This window comes from Pistacia vera, unplaced genomic scaffold (genome assembly GCF_008641045.1).
Source record: "Pistacia vera cultivar Batoury unplaced genomic scaffold, PisVer_v2 Contig105, whole genome shotgun sequence".
NCBI lineage: Eukaryota > Viridiplantae > Streptophyta > Magnoliopsida > Sapindales > Anacardiaceae > Pistacia > Pistacia vera.
The window spans coordinates 220,079-245,553 of NW_022195082.1; the positions used below are offsets into that span (position 1 = coordinate 220,079).

At 32.9% G+C, this 25,475-nt stretch overlaps 2 long non-coding RNA genes and 1 pseudogene across 4 annotated transcripts; all 3 read left to right on the top strand.

Annotated features, from left to right (window-relative positions):
- The first annotated feature begins 5,919 nt into the window (after positions 1-5,919).
- LOC116128106 lies at positions 5,920-7,562 on the top strand. 3 transcript variants are annotated; one of them, XR_004127699.1, is made up of 4 exons: positions 5,920-6,205; positions 6,553-7,003; positions 7,188-7,276; positions 7,468-7,562. It is a non-coding gene; the product is annotated as an uncharacterized LOC116128106 (long non-coding RNA). The 3 variants fall into 3 exon arrangements; XR_004127698.1 differs by having other exon boundaries at positions 5,920-7,003; positions 7,180-7,276; XR_004127696.1 differs by having other exon boundaries at positions 5,920-7,003.
- A 2,173-nt stretch (positions 7,563-9,735) lies between these two features.
- LOC116127751 lies at positions 9,736-12,570 on the top strand (annotated as a pseudogene).
- Positions 12,571-19,721: 7,151 nt separating this feature from the next.
- Positions 19,722-20,885, top strand: LOC116128099. The gene is made up of 3 exons (XR_004127695.1): positions 19,722-19,875; positions 20,054-20,151; positions 20,343-20,885. It is a non-coding gene; the product is annotated as an uncharacterized LOC116128099 (long non-coding RNA).
- Positions 20,886-25,475: the final 4,590 nt, after the last annotated feature.

Genomic DNA, 25,475 nt, shown 5'->3' on the forward strand with positions numbered 1-25,475 from the left:
TTATTTAGTTGACAATTTTGGACGAAAAGTTTTCCTGGTAAAGCGGAACAATTGGCATCTAAATATGTGATTTCATATCTAAATTTTTGGTTATAGAAAATAATTATTGGCAACTACACTATAGTAGCCAAATTAGATGACAAATATTTGTTAATTAATCGGTAACTATTTTGATTAGTTATAGAATAACAAAATTACCGAAATATCCAAGTTTTTGACAACAATTACAAAGGGCCCAAGGTATATTTAGCAATAAATTATTTTGTGTATATTAAAAATAGTTACAAGACAGCATCTATGGCAACTAAATTGAATTTGGTTGCCAAAATTAATTGAAGTTTTCATGTTCCCACCCAATTTTTGTGTTCTTGCCATAGGAAATTTGGAAACTAAAATTTTAGCTGCTAAATGTGATTTGGGTAATATTATGCTGATAAACGAATCTCACAAACCCGACGTGACACTAAGTTGACATTACCATGTCAATGCACAACTTTGACTAGACATGAACGATCATTCCTTAGGGATGAACAACCATTCATCGTGTAAGGAACGACCACTTTTTAGGAATGAACGGCTATACATCATATAAGGAACGACCATTCCATGAGAAAGGAATGGTCGTTACATAGGAATGATGGTCATTCCGTCATAGAATGGTCGTTCCTCCAAGTGGAATAGCCATTCTTTCCTACGGAATGACCATTCCTCATAGGAGATGGAATAGCCATTCCATGAGGAACGACAGTTTCTCATCCAAGGAAGGGCCATTCTATCCAAGGAACAACCATTCCTCATCCAAGGTATGGTTGTTTCATCCAAGGAGCAACAATTCCATTATTCATAACAATCATTTCTTAGTTATAGTTTTGTGACAATTTTGGTGGGGGTTGAGTTCTAGTTTTGGGACAGTTTTAGTAGGGGCTGCCAACTCAAGTGTCACGTGGGGTTTGTGAGATCTGTTTATCAGCCAATCTTTATTCATTTGATGTACAAAATGTGAAATATATAATAGTAAATAAAATATTAGTTAAAAATATAATGAGGAGTAGAAATGACCAAATTTTCTATTGTCTAACCCTAAAAGATCAATGAGAAAACTATAAAATACCCTTGAAATATTATTACAGGTTCTTGTTTTAACCATTAATATCGAAAGAAGTGATCATTCTTATATTATGATCAATGAAATTATATGTCAATTTGACAATTCTTGTTTAGTAATCATGATCATCAATACATAAAAATAATAATATGGCAAACCAAGGGGGATGCAAATGTTCCAACTCACAATCTCAGGTTCAATCCCTAGTTGGGCACAAAAATAGTATCTTTTCTCATGATTTACCTAGGGGTTCGCAAGGTAGGTTATTGTAGGATACCTCACCCTAAAGAATAATTGATATATATATAAGTTGGCATAGACATCTCAGTTATAAAAAAAAAAAGTAATAATAATAACAATAATAATATCCTATAAGAAGAAAGGATTATCCTCTCTCATGTATGTTGATCATTGAAAATAAATGAAATTGTAGACAATTAGATACAAGCGTGGCGTTGGAAATATTATAATATAAATAGATACAACTTGAAGCAAAATCCCATACTAATATAAATCATGTCTCTTGTTAACGAGCTAAAATTTATACCTTACAACTAAGACAATGCTAGCTTATTCGTAGACACATTCTTTTAATTTTCCCAATTTCTTAGTTGGAGAAATGAAGAGACATGACCCAATTGAAGAAGCTATGAAATATACCTAATCAAACATTAACTAAGTGTCTGATTATAAATTTACTTGGATTAAGTCATGAATGGTCAATGGATAAGCATACCCAAATTGAGCTTATTGAAATGTATTAAAAAACTTTTATTATAATTTTATCACATGGTACATAATAAGTTTGCTAGGGAGTGGCTCATGTGTCCCCTAGATTCCTACCAACTTTCTATGAATAAAAACCCTTAATTCATGAAAATAAGTTCAACAAATAAATGCTTTTATTTGTAGTAATTTATTATGCCAACTAATAGGAATAAATTCAAAATTTTAGTATATTCACTATTTTCTTATAATTAATAATAACCATCTTTGTGTATATTCATATTAATATTACTTTAATTCAATATTGACATAATTCTTAGTATTTCATTCAATTATTTTATTTACTAGCTTAGATTCATTCTAATATATATATATATAATTTTAAACTTTATGTGTCTAAAACTATAAATAAATTTAGTTTTTTTTCTTTTCGTTTGACATGACTTATGAAATGTAAAGTATTTTACATTTTAAATTAAATATATATGTGTTATATGATGGAATTTAATACAATTGTTTTTGCAAAAATAGAAAAATAAATTATATTTCTCTTTAATTTCCTTGATTGAAGCCTTTCCCTCATCCTTCAACCTCTGTAACTTCTCATCTCCTCTTGCTCAAAGTCTCACCCTTAAACCCTAAATTTAGCCAAGCCCAAGCATGCCAACTTTTAATCTCTTTTCTTAGCAAGCAAAACCCTACACCCTACACCCTTCTCCTTCTTTCTCCCTCTCACAACCCACATGTTAACTATTTCAAGCATGAAGTCTCTTATAGCCCCACCATTCACACACACACCCTTGTCTCTTTACCTAACAAAGGCCTCACCTTTCGCCTCAAAATCCAATTTTTGTAACGGTACAACTCTTCAAACCCTAAGATTTATCTATACTGAACCTAAAACCCAATGGCTTCGCCTAAATTCCCGCTTTTTTCTGCTCAAAATCGAATCTTGCAAACCAAGGCCTCTAATTCTTCATCATCAGATGAAATTCACGTGATTGTGGGACCCATGTTTGCCGGAAAAACGACCACGCTTCTTCGAAGGATCCACGCGGAGAACGAGAAGGGCAGGTATTTTATGAACTGGGTTTGCTTTTAATTTAGGTTTTTGTTTTGTTTGATTATTGTATGATTTTATATGGCATGGGGTTTGGCTTGAATTTAGTTAATCATCTATGTTTGGTTGACGAAGGAGAGGTGCGGAATTAGTTTAAAATTTACGTTTCGGTTGTTTTATTGTCTTTATGAATCGATAGTACAATGGAAAAGGCAACAGTTTTTCACATGAAAGGTCAAATTTTTGTAATTGTTGAATTTAATTTGATGGAATAGAATGTAAAACATTTTTTGGTCCGTGGTGTGGTGGGATTATCACGAGTGAGGTATTCCCAGCTCTCAGGTTGGCCCGTGTAAGAATTTCCGCCATTTGGACAAAACATTAAAAAGCCTTTTTTTATCTTCCTATGAAATTATTTTTATTCTAGATTTTTTATGGGAAAAATAAGTGTTGTATTTTTAAATTATCTTTAAAGAATTCCCTGCAGTTCATGTATACCCAGATTAGCACAGTTTGGTTCAGAGTGCCCTCTATGTAAATCTGAATGTCGTGAAGCAGGTACTGTTGTTTATTTGTGATCTTGATCAAATCATTGGATACGATTGAAATACAATTCAAAAAGAAAATAAGCACTCGTACCTTTTGTAATGTTGTAATATGTTTGCCGGACTTAATGCCTTTGCATTTTGTGGAAAATATAGTGACAATCTTTAAAGGATTAGATACTTTTTCTGGCGCCAATATGAATCATTCTCTTTCTTCTGGTAGGTTTAATTTTTATATCATCGTTTGATGCATTGTTTAATTTTTTTTTTTTCCTCCTATATTTTATGTTATTCAGTTCTGTAAATCAAATATTGCAGTTGTTGGGAGGGTTTTGGACCAATGCCGGTCTCAAGAGTATAATTTAAGTGAATAATCTGTGTCGGCAAATGTGCTAGGTCAAGTTACATATAGGGTGCGTTTGGTTTATTATTTTGGGTAAGATTTTGGAGATAGTATTGGATAGTTGGATAGGGGAGTATTACGAGATAAAATTTAAAAATTTATGAAAAAGCCCTCAAGGTTTGCTAATTTAATAAACACCCCAATATATTAAAATATTGTAAAATGAAAAAAACACCCCTATCAACCGCAGTGTCAGATTCCGGCCCCCACCGCCGGAATCTACCCAGAAAATTGGATAACCACACATATCGGTCGGATCTGACGGATATTCAATCGATATGGCCTTTTCCGGCCATATCCACCACGGATCTGGCCGAAAAAGGCCAGATGTAAGGCCGGATGTGGCCTTCGACAGCCGGAAAAGGCCATCTTGTCTGTCAACGATGGCCAAGATTTGGCCGTCGTTGACTTTTTCGGCCAGATCTGGCCATTACCGGCCATTTCCGGTGGTTGTGTGACTGCTGTGACAAATTTCGGCTACCACCGGCGGTGGTTGCTGGAATTTGGAAAGTATTGGTGGTGAGGGTGTTTTTGTTAGTTTTTAAACTTTTTTTGGGGGGTATTTAATAAAATTAATAAACTTATGAGGTCTAAAAGCAATTAAAAAAATAGACTAATATTTTGGGAATAACGTACTAAACAATATTGGAATAATAGGGTTAGGAATATGGATAAAAACAATAAGCTAAACGCACCCATAATCATTATGTTTGAGGTAGCAAAAGTAGAGGATTTGAGATGCTTGGTAAAGGACCAATTGTACGTAATAATGGTCAAGTTCCTGTATCATCACAGCCAAGTACCCAGATACAGAGTGAAGGCATTCAAGAATGTGGAGCTGGCAAAATTGATATGAATCGTGTGGAACAGACATTGCTTGGCAGTCCTTCATTTGATAATATTAAGGGCTCAGACAATGAAAATGGTGACCAGACAATGAAAGTCAGGTTAAATTTTGTTGGCTTTTTCATTGCTTAGCTTGGGGTACTTCTGTTATCATGGACTAATCAGAACATTAATGTTAGATTTAGTAGTTGAGTAGCATACTGCCTTTTAACTATAGGATAAATTGTTAGTTATTTTGAAAACTGTATATATTACTATGAAAACTATTTTTCTTTTACATTAATCATAAAGTGATACAATGATTACATTAGTCTATATGATTATTATTTTTTTTTTTTTAAATTTGATATTGCGGGTTGCTGAAAATTCTTAAATGGCTAGGAACGGTTGTTATAACATTGAAACATTCATATTTTGCAAAATAATCAGTTCATAACATTTTAAATTATGAAAAATTTTATGAGTAAACAATTATTTGGTTGAAAATGACTTTATCAATGTTTTATTTTTTATATTAGAATTTTTCTTATGACATCATATTATCTATTTAATATAAAAATATTGCTATAAATTCGTAATTAACATTAAATTTGTTAATTATAGCAATATTATTACAATTGATTTTAATCAAAGCAATAAATTATAAATTTTTGATATAAATTATTTGTTCCATTGCAAATAATTATAATATTTAGTTACAAATTAAAAGTATTCATAAAAAGTAATTTCAATATTTAGCTATTAACACCATATGTCTATAGCAAATAACTATAATATTTAGCTACAAATCAAAAATATTCATAACAAGTAATTTCAATATTTAGCTATTAACAGTTTAACACATTATATCTATATCAATATCTTTTGATATATAGATACGACTTCCATATATCTGTAGTAAATAATTTAATATTTAGTTATGAATTCATTATATATTTGACAAATGATCTTTTTCTTTATTTATAAATTTAGTGGTCACGTAACCAAAATGTTAATATACTTGCCATAGATATTATTTTTACAGTAAGAATTTTTAAGTTTTTAGTTATAAAATTATATTTGTGTAGCTAAAATGTAAATATAGTTATGTTGAGTATTCTTCATGGCTATAAAGGCAAGCTTTTGTTATAAACTTACTTAAAAAAACTAGTGAGCAGAAATGACCAAATTTTCTATTTATTTACTAAAAACCCATTTCTATATATATAAACCCAACCTAACTCCCAATCCCTAATTCCCCAATTTCCCCTTTCAATTTGCGCGCATCTTCTCTTCTCCACTCACTACTGCAGTCCATTATTCTTCTCGGCGTCGTTCATTCATTCAATCTTCTTCTTCCATAGTCCACTCTTCTCCACCATCTTCTCGTCCGATTCCAGTCCGTGTTTTGAAGTTCACAAATGTCAGTAAACCCAACCTATTTTCATGTTGTAACTGATCTGGTCATTCAAATCTCACTTGTGTCCAAACATTTTTTATTAATTTACTTTCTTCAGGCGGTCAAAGTGAGAATCCAGATGGTAAGAGATTGGGGTTGTTGGATTTTGATAATGGCTTAAGTAACCAGGACTCTATGGTAGATGACTTTCTGTTGCCTCATGTAATTTTGTGGATGCCTTCCTCTTTTTTATCATTCTGTCTGACTTCTTGCCATTTGTTTGTGTGTTTTTTGATTTATCTACTGTCCATGCTTGTTCTTTTTCAAATTAGAAATGCAAGAAATTTCACTTTCGTAGAATGTTAGTAACGATTGTTAAAGCCAATGCTAAATAGGATTTGACTAGTTGGTACCCGATATTTTGATGATTAAAACCTAGCGTGCATCATTTTAATTACTAAGAACTTAATTTACTTGAAACAAGTGTAGGAAACACAATTGTTGTGAGAACTCATAAATTTGGTATTGGCGGTTGGTTCTAGAGTGAGCTTATGCCTAGAAAGAACTACAACAGTAATTTCTCCCCCGGTCCAAGTACAACAAATCTTCTGGAACTGCCCTTAAGAGATAAGAAAGAAAAAGACCTAAGGAAAAGCTGCAGGGCATCCCTTCTGATTGAAGCGACTGATAATAATGGGGGGCCTGAATTATATAAGCATGAACCAAGGGTAAAAGACAATGACAACTTGGGACCCTCTATTGTTGACCAAGAGTTGGAAGTGTGTACAAGGGTGAGTGACGGAGGTGAAAGGGCAGATGGAAGGCCTTTGAAGCAGCGACTGCTAGTGGTGGCCAATAGGCTCCCGGTCTCTGCAGGCAGGACAGGTGAAGACTCTTGGTCTCTAGAGATAAGTGCTAGGGGTCTGATCAGTGCCCTTGGGTAAGTGGCATTTGAACTATCATTTCATTTGTTTGTCCACTCAAATTCTTAATTCTCTTATAGTGTTTGCATTGTATTTCTTGTTTTATTTGAATATCTCGTTTAGTTTTAATTAATGAGATGGCATTTTTCACTTGAATTGAGAAACTATATGCATTATGGATGTATTGTTTGAGGTGCGAAGGAGTTGAGGCGAGATGGATATGATGGGCTGGAGTAAATGTGCCAGATGAGATTGGACAGAAAGCACTTACTAAAGCATTGGCTTAAAAGGTATAAAGTTCTGTCATCGAAATCATTTTGTGATTTAAGTCCTTATTCATTGTTATGTGTTTGTGACATTGGTAAGTAATGACTTTATTATATGATTTCTGACATTGGTATCTTACATATGATAAATGTATAAAATACTTGGATGAGAAAACATAGTTCATCAACACTATAATTGTTATTTGCTATTGCAGAGGTGTATTCCTGTATTCCTTGATGAGGACATTGTTCATCAATACTACAATGGCTATTGCAACAACATCTTGTGGCCTCTTTTTCGTTACCTTGGACTTCCCAGACGACCGTCTGGCCACCACAGGAGTTTCCAGTCTCAGTTTGCTGCATATATTTAGTTGCCTTTTCTCTCTGGGACAACGATTTGTAACTAAATGGCAACTACGCAAATTTAGACACAAGACTTTCAATGCCTAAATTGGACTATCTGTATCTAATTTTGTTAGATGTCAAAAGTCATTTTTCTTGTAGTATTAATGGTGATATGTCTTGGCATAGTAATTTTAACAATATGCTAGATGTATTATTTGATTTTGAAATACATATTAGGTGAAATGTGGTACGTACCACCTGGTATTCTATATTTCTCTGCTCGGAACTAGGGCTCTGCTTGGCATAACTTAGTGACTAGATTTATTGAAAATGGACTTATGAAGATATGTTTTAAAAAAAAAAAAAAAAAAAAAAAAAATTGTAATAATGGTCATTATCACTGACTTTTAGAGCGAAATTAAATCCTACCATGAAAGAGTTTTCATATACCTGCTGGAAAACGAAATTGGTTTTGAAACTGAAACGTGAACTACACAAGAATTTAGTCTATTTTCCTGAAAATTTCCTGGATGCATGCATTTATTTTAATCTCTTTTTTCTATGAATATTTAAACCCTTGCAATCATATGTCACACAACTGGCTACCTATTACCTATTAGCTTTCCGTCCTACTGCACCCAAATTTCCTTCCACTTTGATCTCTTTTTTCCATTGTTTTAAAACCCAACCGGAGGGCAAACCGTTTTGCTGTCCGGGTCACGGTTCAATCGGTCCAACCGGTTGGACCGGTCGGTTGGACCGATGACGCCAGCAATATTTTATTTTTAAAAATTCCATATTAACCCTTAAATCTCAATATATTACAAAATTCCCCTAAAAAGTTCAAATTGATCCCTAAAATTTTTTATTATTCCAAAAATACCCCAATAAATTATTAATTAATCCCTAAACTTTTGATATATCTTCAAAATACCCCTATAAAATACAAAGTAACCCTCATTATTAAAATATTTCAAAAACCCCCCTGAGACCTAACCGACCGGAGAAGCTACCGGTTCCTGGTCCAACCGGTCCGACCGGCCGGTCCGGTCCGTTTTTAAAACAGAGCTTTTTTCCATTAGCTTTTAAACCTTCAATCAATGGTCAAATTAAAATTATCTTATCTTTCCCATTTGGGGGCCACTTATATTCCTTCATTTGATTTACAGAGTGAAAATTAAGTATTTCATAGGAATTATATGGGAAAATACTCAGGTGAGGTCGTTCTGAAGTCTTTCACATGCAAATTAAATTTGAACAATCAGTTATTATTATTTATTTTTTGATGATTAGAAGTGTCTGGGACAGTTTACACACACTTCAACTAATCTCTCAGGACCCTAAAACTACCGATCAGGTAAAAACTTTAATGGCTACCGCATTACCAACTGTAGGGACTCGAACTTAGAAGATCATGTTAGATTCTTCTTTTACTCTTTTATCATTAAAAGGACTCGAACTTAGAAGAATATATTAGATCACCATCTTACTTTTTTACCATCAAAGGGATTTGAACTTAGAAGATTTTGTTAGATCTTCCTCTGTTCTCTTACTATCAAGCCACCCAATGGTGGTTAACATCCAGTTATTAGCTTTTACTTATTTGATCTGTTAAAGACTTTAGGATATCCGCATAGAAGAGGAGTCTATTTCAAACTATTTTAGGTAATAAAAAATAAATAAACAAAAGAAAATAAAAAATAATACTAAATTTGACAGAAGCCAACATCAAGTATGTCGCAAAAAAAAAAGGGCCCAATTAGACTAATATCATTCTCAGTTTCTCACCACATGGAGAATAAGTCTCCTTATTCATAGAACCGGTGGAAAGTAATTTACCAGATTTGAGTTCAACATTTAGCGTCTAAAATTATTGAAATTTACTATTAATTTTTTGTTCACTAAAAAATACATTTTGATTCTTTAATTTGCTTGAATATTTAGTTTCCTATTGGGACAGACTCAAATAGGTTCATGCGGGCACTTGAGAATCCTCAAGTTCAGGAACACATCAAAGATTTAGTTATGAAATGTAAGAAGCCAAATTGGCCGTGCACATTGACTAACTAAAAACCAAATGCTTTTAATTACCACTAATTTTTTCTCATTAAAATACACATTCTATAACTAATTTCATGATAGTGAAAATTAATTTACCAAATTTAGGTTCAACATTCAGCGTCTAAAATTATTGAAATTTACTACTAATTTTTTGTTCATTAAAAGATATATTTTTCAACTAATAGAATAATCACAAAATACTTTTATCAAATTACCCTTCCATATTCAGCGTCTAAATTTTTTGGATTCACCACTAATTTTTTCTCACTAAGACTATTTCCAACCACAAACATCAAATTGATGTGATTTTTGGTGTGAAACACTATTACATCTCCAATCCATTGTACCAAATATTACACACACAAAAATATTCCTTAGAATATTCTCTTCCTTTCTCTTTTTATGTAACAACTTTAGTTCTTTCTAATATTTTGATAATTTTAGAGGATCGGAACTAATCTACCGAAATACTAAATTGTTATTTTAGTTTATGTTATATTTTCTTTTAATTTTAGTGTTTTTAAATTAGTGTTAATTTTTATTTTGAGTTATTGTAGTTTAATATTTGCATTGAATAAATTTTTGTTTTTAATTTTTCATCATTTTTTGAATTATATAATTATTATGAATTTATTGTTATAAATATTAATATAAATAATAATCAAATTAACATAAATATAAATAATAAAAATTAAAAAAATATTTTTTATAGTGTTTAAACAATGCCACGCCAAATTGGATGATCTGTATTTAATATTTAATTGCTCATTCTTTCTGAGATAACGATTCTACAACTAAATGACGAATACGTAAATTTAGATATATAAGAAAATCAACACCTAAATTGGATGATCTGTATCTATTTTTGTTAGATGCCGAAAGCTATTTTTCTTATAGTAAATGGTGATTCGTCTTGGTACCATTAGAATAATAATTTTAATAAATATGCTAGATGTATTTTTTGATTTTGAAATAAAATTAATAGGTGAAATGTGGTACGTACCACCTGGCATTCTAGATTTCGCTGCTCAGAAACTAGGGCTCTGCTTGGCATAACTTAGTGGACTAGTATTTATTGAAAATGGACTTCTGAAGATATTTATAAAAAAATAATAATAATAATAATTTTTAATAATAGGGTCAATATCACCGACATTTGAAACTGAAATGTGAAATAACAAAGAGTTTAGTCTATTTTCCATGAGAAATTTCCAGGATGCATGCATATTATTGTATTCTTCCAAGTCTTTATAGTCAATAGCGTCAACAAGTCGTCTCTCATTTTAGTGCTTCCCCTTTCATTGATTTGGTGACATTAATTTCCGCCAATATTTGATTATTCTTCAGCTCTCTATTGTCTAGATGGAAGACCATAAATATATTGCCTTGTAATACAGTTAATCTTATAGAATTTTAAAATTTTAAAACATTTATTTTAAATATTCATTTCGTTGTTTTTTTTTTTTTCAATTACTGACTTAACTTTTACACAACTTGCCTGCAAGAGTTGCTAAAATTTTGCAAAAAATTATAATTCAAGCTTGAGAGGATTCACTTATATAAAAAAAATGAACAAATTTCGTAAACTCCTATCAAAGTATCTATTCGTATATATAAAAAGTAAACTCGATCTTCACCTTAGATACAAGAGTTGACGTCTAGAGTCTTAGTTAGCATTAATTAAAAAACAAGAGTATCTAATTACTCATGTTCATATTCTCGGATCTATTAATTAATAACAATACTATTCATTTAACAAATTATTTCAAAATTCTTATACGAAGTAATGTGTAATCTCACATGGTGTTGAGATTCAAAAGAAGTGATTTATTGATGAATGGCATGATATTACCAAAAAAGATGACACATAATTTAGGACGTAAATTTTGAGACATCTTTTAAGATGTAGATTATCTATTAATTAATTACCTCTTATGATGCAATTTTTTTTCATCTTTTTTACCAATAAATCATTTATATTATAAGAGAAATTTAACACATTAATGGCCCGGAAGTAAGCATCATTAATGGCATTGCACGAGGTCTTTTGTATTTACACGAGGATTCTTGACTCAAAATTATTTATCATGATCTCAAAACTGGCAATATCTTGATAGACCATGAGGTGAAACCAAAGATATCAGACTTTGGAATGGCGAGGATATTTTGTGAAAACCAAATTGAAGCCAATACCAATCGAGTTGTTGGAACATAGTGAGTACACATTTCTTACAATTTTGTTTTGTTTCCTTAATCTTTGGAAAAACAAATATGCTTTTACAGATTTAACCTCATTACTTGAAAAAATACTGATTATTTTAACTTATTTTCCTTTCTTTTGGTTGAATGTTTTATAGTGGATATATGGCTCCAGAGTATGCTATGAATGAAATATTTTCAGTTAAGTTAGACGTTTTTAGTTTTGGAGTTCTTCTACTAGAGATTATAAGTGGGAGAAAAAATACCGGATTTTTTCTTTCAGAAGATAGCCAAAGCCTTGTTGCTTATGTACGTAACTATCTCTATATGTGACTTTAATGAATAAAATCCAGTATGTGATATACTCTTAATATATGTTCATTACTTACCTAATGTTTTAGGCATGGAAGCTATGGTGTGAAGGAACAGCGTTAGAGCTAATGGACCCAACAATGGTGCAGTCATGTGTTCCGGTTGAATTATTAAAATTTATTCATATTGGATTATTGTGCGTTCAAGAAGATCCAATAAATAGACCTACTATATCATCAGTAGTTGCTATGTCAGTAAGTGATGCAGTAAAACTTCCTAAACCAACCCAACCTGCATTTTCTTTTACTCGGACTGTTGCAAAATCGGATCAGTCCCCATCAAATGGTAAAGGGTGCTCTATTAATGAGGTAACGCTTTCAAATTTGGTACCCCGCTAGACAATTTTATATTATTTCCTTTCTTAAAAACTACCAGTAACTTTAGAAATATAATGAACACATCCGCTGCAGTATTTATTTATTTTTTGTAACATTTTTAGCTCCAATTTTGGGGTGTACTGGATTGTATTTTGGCTGAACTATTTTGACAAAAAAATACCCGCAGCACCCAATGGGTTTACTGAGAACTAATTATTTCATTCACCTTTCTTTTTTTTTTTTTTTTTCTTTTTTTTTTACAAAAAAAAAATGTCAATTAAAGAATTATTATATAATATTTATAAAATTTGAGTAAATTTCTTTTTCCTTTTCAAAATTGTTATTAAAAGATTTATTATTGTTTATTTAAAATTTTAAAATAAATTTAATTTTTTACATGATTGCATTTTTATTTAAATAATTACTTATATATTTAGTCCGATGTTGTCTCAAGCACGTGAAAGTATTAAATTTAATCCACTCCAACTCAATCCAATTTACACCAATCCAGTGCGATGTGCCAAACGCAAATTAATTGTGGTTTATCAAAGAAATGTAAGGTTTGATCTGTAAATTACGAGGCACAATCAATGTATAAAAGACGCTCTCTAGATCGGCAAATGAGTGAAGAGAATAAAACATTATGCAACAAGCATGATCAAATCTATTTAACTCAATTTTTTGTGTGAGAGTTAAAGTAACTACTCAAAGTCATATTTTATTTTAGGTCTTCATATTTTAAAATTCATACCTATTAGCTTGGCTGTATATGTTCTAATTTTCGACAAATTAATTGAATTCTACACCTTTTTCCACGATAACACCAAATTGACTTCACCTACTCTTATTGACTCTTGCATTAACGGTGACTCCTATGCATAGGCAAATATTTGAATACCTCTTCAACACTACTCTGACACGCCATGATAGACAAATACATTCACACCATGATCCTTGTGGTTCTCCTCTATCTCTCAAGCTTTCTGTTAATCACTTTCACAAATACTTTTATCACCCCAACATTCTTCGCTTCTTCTTGCCCACCCACAAAGAATTTCACCATAAACAGCACCTACCACTCCAACCTCAACCTTCTCCTCTCTTCTCTTCCCTCCTACAACAACCTTGTTTCCCATGCCACTACCACAGGCCAAGACCCCAACAAGGTGTACGGTCTCTTTCTCTGCTATGGTGATCTCAACTCCACCGCTTGCCAAGACTGTGTAGTTTCTACAACCACAGATGTAACAAGATATTGCCCTATTAAAAAAGAAGCCGTAATTTGGTATGACGAGTGTCATCTACAATACTCGAATACTGAGCCTTTCTTTTCTAGTTGAAATCAAGGTCCCAGTACGTGGAAGCCAAATGTCGGAGATGTCATGGAACCTGACAATTTTGATGATCTAGTGTCGAGTTTGATAAGCGAAGCCGCGAATAAAGCATCGTATTCTCCTGATAAGTTTGCGACGGTAAAGAGGAAAAGCTCTAGCATTAATCAAACACTGTATAGTCTGGTATAGTGCACGCAAGGCCTGTCGATTAGGGATTGTTTTATATGTCTTCAAGAAGCTAATTCTCAGTTACCATGGTGTTGTGGGGGAAAGAAAGGAGGAAGAGTGTTGACTCCGAGTTGTAATGTCCGGTTTGAGCTGTATCTATTTGTTAATGAAACTTTCATTTCAACATTGGCACCTCCACCAACGTCGGGACCTCCACATCTGCCCCTGGTTCCGCCAGCTCCTGGTTCTATGACGAGGTCCCATGGTAAATTTATGATACTACTCTTTACTTCTTATTTTACACTCCTATTGTGGATAAGTTCGACATCGCATATGTGGACCAAAAAAAAAGAAAAAATTTGAGTTCAATATTTCAATATACTTCATCGATTATAAAACAAATGACATTTTTCAACTTATTGATACGATCAAATTTTTGTCTGATAGTTAGACTAGGGCTATGCAAAACCGGGTACCCGCTCCGCTTTTGACCAAAAACCGGGTACCCTAAAAAGGTACCCGCAAACCGATCTGGTTGTTAGAATACCCGGTTTGCGAGTACACAAAAATTCAGGTCAAAAACCAGGTATCCAATTTGTGACCCGAATTTCATTAAATTCAATAATTCATCTGTTTAATTTTTTGTTTTATCCTTATAATTTTTGACCCGAATAATTTCTGGTTTCTATATATATCAGTGAACATCTGTTTAATTCATCTGTTTAAATCTGTTTATGTTCACTGGTATGCACACAATGAATTTTTTGAATGAATCAAACATACTTAAGATTTAATATAATTAAGAAATAAAAAATGTCTTTTACATTTAATCCACCAAACATAATACTGCAGCAACAAACACTCGTAAAAAATGGCAAAAATAGCAAAAATGGTAGGGCCCTCCAGAATTGTAGTTAGTCCTTCAACAGCAACAACTCCTGCATCTCTTGCCGTGAATCTTGAATCACCTTTGCTGTATTAATTTATTAATTTAACACCTAGTTCACTAACAGACCCATTGTCTCAAAGTGAAGATGACATAAAATGACTAAAAATATTTACCTCGGAGATGGAGACTGAAAATCAAGCCAACGGCACCGGCGATGGTAGTGCAGAAAGGTGATGGAGCTGGAGCAAAGTGAAGCCCAATAATTTGCAGTCTCAAGAAGAAAATTTCAGTGGATTAGTGGAGAATTTTTAGACTTTAGTGGAGAGTGGAGACTGCAGATGCAGACTGGAGAATTTGAGAGTGAGAGAGATGAGTACGGCAGACTGGAGAATTTGAGAGTGAGAGAGATGAGTTCGAGTGCGGCTGTGTGCGGGACTTGAGTACTTGATGCAGTGAATAAACTTTTAGGGCATAAGGGATTTGGGGCTTTTCGCTTTTGCCTTTGAAAATAAAAACTAACCTTTTTTTTTTTTTTTTTTTTTTTTTAAATAAAACCGGTTACCGGATACCCGGTTTCCTTAAAGTAAATAACCGATACCCGAACCAAAAATTCGGTTATCTCTTTATGATTATCCGAAACCGACCCGATTTTTCGGGTTCGGTTCGGTTCGATTACCGTGTTCAGTTCGGTTATCGGTTTTTTTTGCACAGCCCTAAGTTAGACTTCACATATGCTTGACTAATTCAAATTCTCCCTGGACACCCCCTTCTCCAATAGCAAAACAGTCCCCCACTACCCTTTTCCTCCTAGCCAGCAACTCCACCACCTCATTCCCTTAGCCAGCAGCGCCCACCTTGATCACTCCCTCGACAGCACCACCTCCCACCTTACCATCACATGAATTGGATGATGAAGGGTTTGCCACCAAGGCACTCCAGCATCTCCTTCTCTATCTTTCGCTATTGCCAATTCAGTGGTTTGGATTGGTTTGATTTACGGTAAGGGAAGTTAGAGTTAGGGGTTTGATTTGGGAAAGTTAGGATTATGGGTTTGATTCATACATTTAATTGAGTTGCTATATTAACAAAACAAATTTTTTGTTCAATGGTTCTACAGATATATTGATCCTAATTCAAGTCACTGTAAATATATATTTGTGCGTGTATTTTGCTACGATACTGTCTCAATAATATTAGTGGAACGGATCGAACACGACCCAATTAATGTCTACTTTGCTTATAAAATAATAAATAGGGACGGTGTCATCATCCAGAGGTGGGCTGAAGCAGAAATCTACAAGAAATGAAAAGTTAAGTACACGCCAAAGGAAGAAGACTTATTTTTAATGGTGGAATTCACAGTATTTTAAATGAAACTGCAGATCCCAACCGGCGTTGCAACCATTCAAGACAAAGAACTGTTAATGTATTTTATTTAAACATGATGATCTACAGAAATTAGGGAGGGAATCATTAGAATATTCAATTAGTAGGCAAATCAATGCACAATCATCCAATGAAAACAGTAGCCCCAGCTAGCAAGAGTCCTTATTTTGGCTGAATCTTCAACAAGAAGTCAACTGTGAGCAAGAAGTAAAGCAATTAATTGATCAATAATTGAGGAAAATATCTATCATATATAAGGGCCTCACATTCCTCTCCCATCACTGTCTCATAAATGAGACACTAGCTCATAACTCTTCTCATTTAGTAGTTTCTTGCATCTAAAAGCATGGTGAGGAGGTTCAGTAAAGAAGTTACAGGAGATGGAGCAAGCAAGATTTCTTACCAGAAGAATCCTTTCAAAGCTGGGATAGCTACCTTCTTGTGTTGTCCCAGACACGTTTTTGGTTCAAGGATCGTCTCATAAGCAGGTCAGATGATGCCAATGAGATTGATGTGCTTCGGAAACAAACTGAGAATGACATGAAACGTTGCCTAACCTAGTGGAATCTCACCTGGCTTGGATTTGGTGCGGTTATTGGAGCTAGTATCTTTGTGCTCTTTGGACAGGAAGCTAATAGCGATGCTGGACTAGCCATTATTTAATTCTATGTTGCTTCTGATGTTTCTGCAATGCTCTCTCTCTTCTGCTACATGGAATTTGCAATAGATATCCCAGTAGCAAGTGGATCATTTGCTTACTTAAGAATTGAATTACGAGACTTTGCAGCGTTCACCACAGCTGGAAACATACTTCTTGAAAGCCTTTTAGGAAGTGCAGCAGTTGCAAGATCATGGACTTCTTATTTCACAACTATTTTGAACCATCAAACCAACTCATTAACGATCCACACTAATTTCACGGATGGGTACAATCTCGGGACCCCATAGCTGTTGGATGCCTAGCAATTGCAGCAACAATTTAATAAAGGGAAAATAGTGTTAAATTATGATTTAGCTTTGTGTCTATTTCTTTATTTGATTTTCTTATTTATTTAGAGTTTCATAACAGGAATTCAAGTAGTGTTTTATTTTAATTGAATAATCACAATACAATTTTACTAAATTACCTTTACGCATTTAGCATCTAAGGCAGATAATTATTTCAAATAACAATTAGCAACTAAATTGTTAGTCGTTAAAAAGAAAAAACTTTATGCGTCTAACATTTATTTCCATGTTTAGCGTCTAAAATTAATATTTTGTAACTATTTGATTAGTTGCAAAACAATTTACAATAGCGACTAATTTATTTAGTTGACAATTTTTGGGCGGAAATTTTTCCCGGTAAAGCAGAACAATTGGCATCTAAATATGTGACTTAACATCTAATTTTTTCTAAATAGAAAACAATTATTGGCATCGACACTATAGTAGCTAAATTAGATGACAAGTATTTGTTAATTAATTGGTAACTATTTTGATTAGTTACAGAATAACAAAATTATCGAAATATCCAAAATTTTGACAATAATTACAAAGGGGCCAAGGTATATTTAGCAACAAATTATTTTGTGCATATTAAAAATAGTTACAAAACCGCATCTATAACTACTAAATTGAATTTAGTCGTCAAAATTAATTGAAGTTTTCATGTTCCCACCAAATTTTTGTGTTCTTGCCATACGAAATTTGGCAACTAAAATTTTAGCTACTAAATATGATTTGGGTAATACTATGCTGATAAACAAATCTCACAAATATTCTCTCACAAACCCGATGTGACACTAAGTTAGCATTACCATGTCAACTCATGACTTTGACTTGACGTGAACGATTGTTCCTCATGGATGAGCAACCGTTCATCGTATAAGGAACGACCACTTCTTAAGGATGAACGATCGTACATCATATAAGAAACGATCATTCCATGAGGAAGGAATAGTCATTACATAGGAAGGATGGTCATTCCATCATATAATGGTTGTTCCTTCAGGTGGAATAGCCATTCGTTCCTAGGAGAAGGAATAGCCATTCCATGAAGAACGGTTGTTCCTCATCCAAGGAACAACCATTCCATCCAAGAAATGATCATTCTATCCAAGGAACAACCATTCCTTCATTCATAATTGTCGTTCCATATAAAGGAATAGTCGTTTCTCAGTTCTAGTTTTGCGCCAGTTTTGGTGGGGGCTGAGTTCTAGTTTTGTGATAGTTTCGGTGGGCTGCCAACTCAAGTGTCACGTGGGGTTTGTGAGATGTGTTTATCAACCTACCTTTATTCATTTAATCTACAAAATATGAAATATATTAATAGTAACTAAAAAAATAGTTAAAAAAATAATGAGGAGCAGAAATGACCAAATTTTTTGTTTATTTACTAAAAACCCATTCCTATATATGTATAGATAAACCCAACCTAATTCCCAATCCCTAATTCCCCGATTTCCCCTTTCAATTTGCCCGCATCTTCTCTTCTTTTCTCCACTCACTACTGCAGTATATTCTTCTTCTCGGCTTCATTTATTCATTCAATCTTCTTCTTCCATAGTTTATTCTTCTCCCCCATCTTCTCGTCCGATTCCAATCCGTGTTTTGAAGTTCACAAATGTGAGTAAACCGAAGTTCACAAATTTAAATAAACCGAACCTAGTTTCATGTTGTAACTGATCTGGTCATTCAAATCTCACTTGTGTCCAAACATTTTTTATTAATTGACTTTCTTCAGGCGGTCAAAGTGAGAATTTAGATGTTAAGAGATTGGGGTTGTTGGGTTTTGATAATGGCTTAAGTAACCAAGACTCTATGGTAGATGACTTTCTGTTGCCTCATGTAATTTTGTGGATGCCTTCCTCTTTTTTATCATTCTATCTGACTTCTTGCCATTTGTTTGTGTGTTTTTTGATTTATCTACTTTCCATGCTTGTTCTTTTTCAAATTAGAAATGCAAGAAATTTTACTTTCGTAGAATGTTAGTAACAATTGTTAAAGCCAATGTTAAATAAGATTTGACTGGTTGGTACCCGATATTTTGATGATTAAAACCTAGTGTGCATCATTTTAATGACTGAGAACTTAATTTACATGAAACAAGTGTAGGAAACACAATTGTTGTGAGAACTCATAAATTTGGTATTGGAGGTTGGTTCTAGAGCGAGCTTATGTCTGGAAACAACTACAACAGTAATTTCTCCCCTGGTCCAAGTACAACAAATCGTCTGGAACTGCTCTTAAGAGATAAGAAAGAAAAAGACCTAAGGAAAAGCTGCAGGGCATCCCTTCTGATTGAGGCGACTGATAATGATGGGGGGCCTGAATTATATGAGCATGAACCAAGGGTAAAAGACAATGACAACTTGGGACCCTCTATTGTTGATCAAGAGTTGGAAGTGTCTGCAAGGGTGAGTGACAGAGTTGAAAGGGCAGATGGAAGGCCTTTGAAGCAGCGACTGCTGGTGGTGGCCAATAGGCTCCCGGTCTCTGCAGTCAGGAGAGGTGAAGACTCTTGGTCTCTAGAGATAAGTGCTAGGGGTGTGGTCAGTGCCCTTCTGGGTAAGTGGCATTTGAACTATCATTTCATTTGTTTGTCCATTTAAATTCTTAATTGTCTTTAATAGTTTTTGCATTGTATTTCTTGTTTTATTTGAATATCTCGTTTAGTTTTAATTAATGACATGACATTTTTCACTTGAATTGAGACACTATATGCCTTATGGATGTATTGTTTGAGGTGTGAAGGAGTTTGAGGCGAGATGGATATGATGGGTTGGAGTAAATGTGCCAGATGAGATTGGACAGAAAGCACTTACTAAAGCATTGGCTGAAAAGGTATAAAGTTCTGTCATCAAAATCATTTTGTGATTTAAGTCCTTATTCATTGTTATGTGTTTGTGACATTGGTAAGTAATGACTTTATTATATGACTTCTGACATTGGTATCTTACATATGATAAATGTATAAAATTCTTGGATGAGAAAACATAGTTCATCAACACTATATTTGCTATTTGCTATTGCAGAGGTGTATTCCTGTATTCCTTGATGAGGACATCGTTCATCAATACTACAATGGCTATTGCAACAACATCTTGTGGCCTCTTTTTCATTACCTTGGACTTCCACAAGAAGACCGCCTGGCCACCACCAGGAGTTTCCAGTCTCAGTTTGCTGCATATATAAAGGCAAATCAAATGTTTGCTGAGGTTGTAAACAAACACTATAAGGATGGAGATGTTGTGTGGTGCCATGACTACCGTCTCATGTTTCTTCCAAAGTGCCTAAAGGACCGCAACAGTGGAATGAAAGTCAGTTGGTTTCTCCGCACACCCTTCCCTTCTTCTGAAATCTGCAGGACACTTCCATCTCGATCAGATCTGCTGCATGCAGTTCTGGCTGCTGATTTGGTTGGGTGAGTTTTTGTTGTATTTTGCATGTTGCTTAGAACTGATGAATTTTACTCAGAAACTCAATTTTGGTTGTCATGAATGTTTCTCATAGTAAGGTTATAGCTAGGTTATTCTTTGATCCGATGAATGCTATAGTTAATAACCTAAAAGACGATAGGCATATTTCTGTTTACACCAACTTTTGTTGCATTGACCTAAGCCTTTGTATTTTAGTTCTTGCAATGTGAGAAAATTAAGTGGGTGTAAGGAAAAGCTGTTGTGGGTTTCCCATAATTTATGATGTTCTTCTATCATGAATCTCTGGACAACTTACTATTCATATTAATCCCCTGGCTTTATCCATCTAAGGCCTATTGTTAAGTTTGGCATTTCTTAAAGATCCCTTTATCTTAGGTAATTATTAGTTTAATCTTTTCCTTAATTTAGCCTGTTTTGTGATTAAGTCAAAGGTCAGATTGGTTTCAGAATGACATCTCCTATCAGCGTCCAAATTTTTTGGATTTACCAGTACTTTTTCCTCACTGAAAGGTACATTTTTCAAGTAACTGAATAGTCACGATACAATTTTATTAAATTACCCTTACGCATTAAGCGTCTAAGGCATATGACTATTTCAAACCAATATTCCGAAAATCGGACCAGACTATGTCTCGTTCAAGAGTCTGGTTTCCGGTTTGATCGGTTGGATCGGTCGGTTGGACCATTTTCTGTAAAATCATTTTTAGTCCTTGAAGGTTTGAAATTCATCAAAAACACCCTTGTCGCGAAGAGACTGGTGAGTGGTGGTGGCAGCAACGATCGACAGCCAATCGAAGTTGGAATCATGGGGCTTTTTATGTATAGGTGCCGATGAATCTTATGGTGGTGCTAGGGAGTTCCATCAGCGCCGGAACTCGTCGGAATCAACAAAAGAAATCCGACGGTCACCTAAACTTTAGGTGGACGACGAGCGACGAAGGCTGGATGACGACCACTGAAAATGGATGGGTTTTGTCATGGAGATGCCATCACGTTCAATGGTGGTGTTTTCTTCGTCGAACGATGTCGGAATCCGGCGGAATTGAACTGTAATTGGACCGCGACTCGGCAGCATTTCGACGGTCCAACTGCGGCTCAATCCGATTTAACGGGAAATGTCGGTTTTGATGAGGTACCGGATCGGAAATATCGTCGGCTCTCGGTCGAGCCTAATATTTAGTTGTCCATTCTTTTTGGGACAACGATTGTGTAACTAAATAGTGACTACGTAAATTTAGACGTACACGACAATCAGCACCTAAATTGGACGGCTTGCTTCTAATTTTGTTAGACGTTGAAAGTCATTTTTCTTGTAATGGTAATGATGATAGTCTTGGTAAAATTAGAATAATAATTTTAATAAATATGTTGGATGTATTATTTGATTTTGAAATAAAATTAATAGGTGAATATGTGGTACGTACCACCTGGTATTCTAGATTTCTCTGCTTGGCATAACTTATTGGACTAGAGTTAATTGAAAATGGACTTCTGAAGATATTTATAAAAAAAAAAAAAAAAAAAAAATTAATTTATAATAATAGGGTCATTATCACTGACATTTAGAGCGAAATTAAAATCCTACCACGAAAGAGTTTTCATATACCTGCAGGAAAACGTAAGTGGTTTTGAAAGTGAAATGTGAACTAACAAAGAATTTACTCTATTTTCCATGAGAAATTTCCAGGATGCATGCATATGGCATGATACATAGACAAGTCGTCTCTCATTTTAGTGCTTTCCCTTTCATTGATTTGGTGACATTTATTTCCCCCAATATTTGATTATTCTTCAGCTCTTATCTGGTTGGAAGACCATAAATATATTGACTTGAAGAAACCCATTTCCTTCGAATTTTAAACTTCCTTTCCCGATATGGTTACGAACTTAATTCAAGACATAGCAACATGTTCCGGTTTCATAATGAACAAAACAACACACTACATTACACCAAACGCTAAATCGAAGAAAACCCACATCTGAAAACAAGTTTTTTCCTGAAAAACCGAACAATCAAAACCCAATGTCTTCTCTTTTCCCTCATTTTCCCAGCAACCAAACAGATCGCTAATAGGAAAATTCAACGCAGAAAAAATCAAATCAAACGAAAACTAATTTACATTCGCATATGAAATAGAGGAGAAACGAAGTAAACCTGAGTAAAAGGAGAGACCTTGATTGCCTGAGAATCAAGAAATCTGAGAGGGCTTACAGGGTTAAAGCAATAACTCGACTGCTTTGTGTAAATTTCACTTCTTTTGCCTTTAAAACGATGGAGCAACTTTAACATCCCCGAAATTTACTTAATAGGCGTGAACCCTATTAACTTTAGAAATAAATGAAGACACCCTAAAATGACAGGCACAATTTTGGGGTGTTTTTGTTAGTTTCTATAGTTTACTTTCAACCCGAATATTTTGATCTAGTTGGTTTATTGATGAGTTTGGAGCTTGCATTTATTGATATTAGCCCTTAGAGCAAAGAAGAAAACAATTGACTGATGCCTTGATGGCAAGCCCTTACTTAGTCTAGTCTAGAGCTAGGCATTTGGGACCGAGCCCAAAAGCACAGCTCCAAAAATCGATCCTAGAATCGGTCCTTAAGAGGATCGGACTGGGACCAGGCCTAAGGAGGAGGCCCCGGGCCCTCCATTGAGCCCTCCTCCAGTCCCAGCTTGGGCCCAAAAAATTTTATATTTTTTCAATATAGTCTCCTACCAAATTACATAAAACTCCCAATTAATTAAAATAAATATAAATTACGAGGACTAAAAATTTTTTTACAAAATTTATTAAAAAAAAAAAAATCTTTCAAGTCTAAAAAATTTATAAAATTTACCCCTAAAAAATACTAAAAACCCCCTATAAAATTTCGTTTTACCCCCAAAATATAAAATTTTTTTTTATATTTATATAAAAAATCCTGACCAGGCCTAGGGTCTGGTTTGGGTCCTGATTTTTCCCATGGGCATGGGACCGGTCCCAGGCCCAGGCCTGGGCTCGCAAAGGATCGGTCCCTGCCCACCTCTAGTCTAGTCTCATCAAGCGTTATTTATTATATTTGTGACTTATTTGATACCTCTACAAGGTGTTCAATAGACTCCAACGATTAATTGAGAGATACGTGTAAGCAAGGCTTAGACATCTCAATTAAAAAAAAAAAAAATAGACAACCCAATAAAAAAAAATGAACCTCCAAGATTAGTTAAGAGGTGCATGTGAGGGGGGCTTAGACACCCTAGTAAAAGAAAAAAAAATGAACATCTAAGATTAGTTAGAGGTGCATGTAAACAGCTCTGTTTTAAAACCTAGATCGGATCGGCCGGTCCAACCGGGACTCGGCCTTAACTCCGATCCGAGTTAACACAAAAACCGAAAATAACATAAATTATAATGTAATGTTATAATTAATTAGTGATCATACTATAATGTATGTTATAAATACTTATAATATTTAATAGTTATTAACAATAATGTAATGTTATAATTATTAAATTTTTAATAATTTAATTAATTACTATGTTTAATGTTTATAATAATGTCATAATTATTAAGTAATTATTTAATTATGTAATGTTATAATTAATTAAGTGATCATACTACAATGTAAATTGTAATGTTATATTAATTAAGTAATATACTATTTATTATAATGTAATATATAATTAATTAAATGTTAATAATTTAATTAAGATTGTAATATTGTTTATAATAGAATGCTATAATTAATTAAGTAATCATATTATAAATTTAATGTAATGTTAATTATAAAATTCTAACATTTAATTAAGTATTGTGTAAATTAATAAATTACTAATGTTTATAATATAATGCCATAATTAATTAAGTAACATTAATTATATAATGTTATAATTAATTATGTAATCATACTTAAGTAATATTAATGAATTAAGTAATCTACTATAATGTAATATTATAATGAATTAAGTAATCATACTAAATCAATAATTTAATATTTTAATTATTTAATTTCTAATTATTATAATATACTAATGTTTATAATGGAATGTTATAATTGATTAAGTAATCATACTATAAATATATAAGGTAATGTTATAATTAATTAAATTTTTAATCATTTAATTAAGTAATGTAAAATATGTAAATTACTAATGTTATAATGTAATGTATAAATTCATAACTAATTATGTAATCATTTAACTATATAATGCTATAATTAATTAAGTGATATAATATAATAAATAAATAATAATGTTAATTTAATTGAGTAATTATTTAACTAATGTAATGCTAATTAATTAAATTTCAGATTATTTAATTAAACAATCATTTATTTATGATGTAATGTTATAATTAATGTTTATAATATAATGTCATAATCAATAAAAATCAATGATTATGTAATATATAACTAATTAGTATCATACTATAATGAATTAAGTAAATATATAAATTAATATAATATTATAATTATTAATTTATAATATAATATTATAATTAATTAAGTGATCATTTAATATGATGTAATGTTACAATTAATTAACTAATTAAGTAATCGTCCTATAAATTTATACTGTTATAATAATTAAATTTCTAATCATTTAATTAGTATTGTGCTATGTTTATATAATAAATTAATAATTACTATGTTTATATATAAGGTCATAACTCATAACAATTAAGTAATTATTTAATTATGTATATTATAATTAATATATGACCATTATAATAAATGTTATAGTGAATT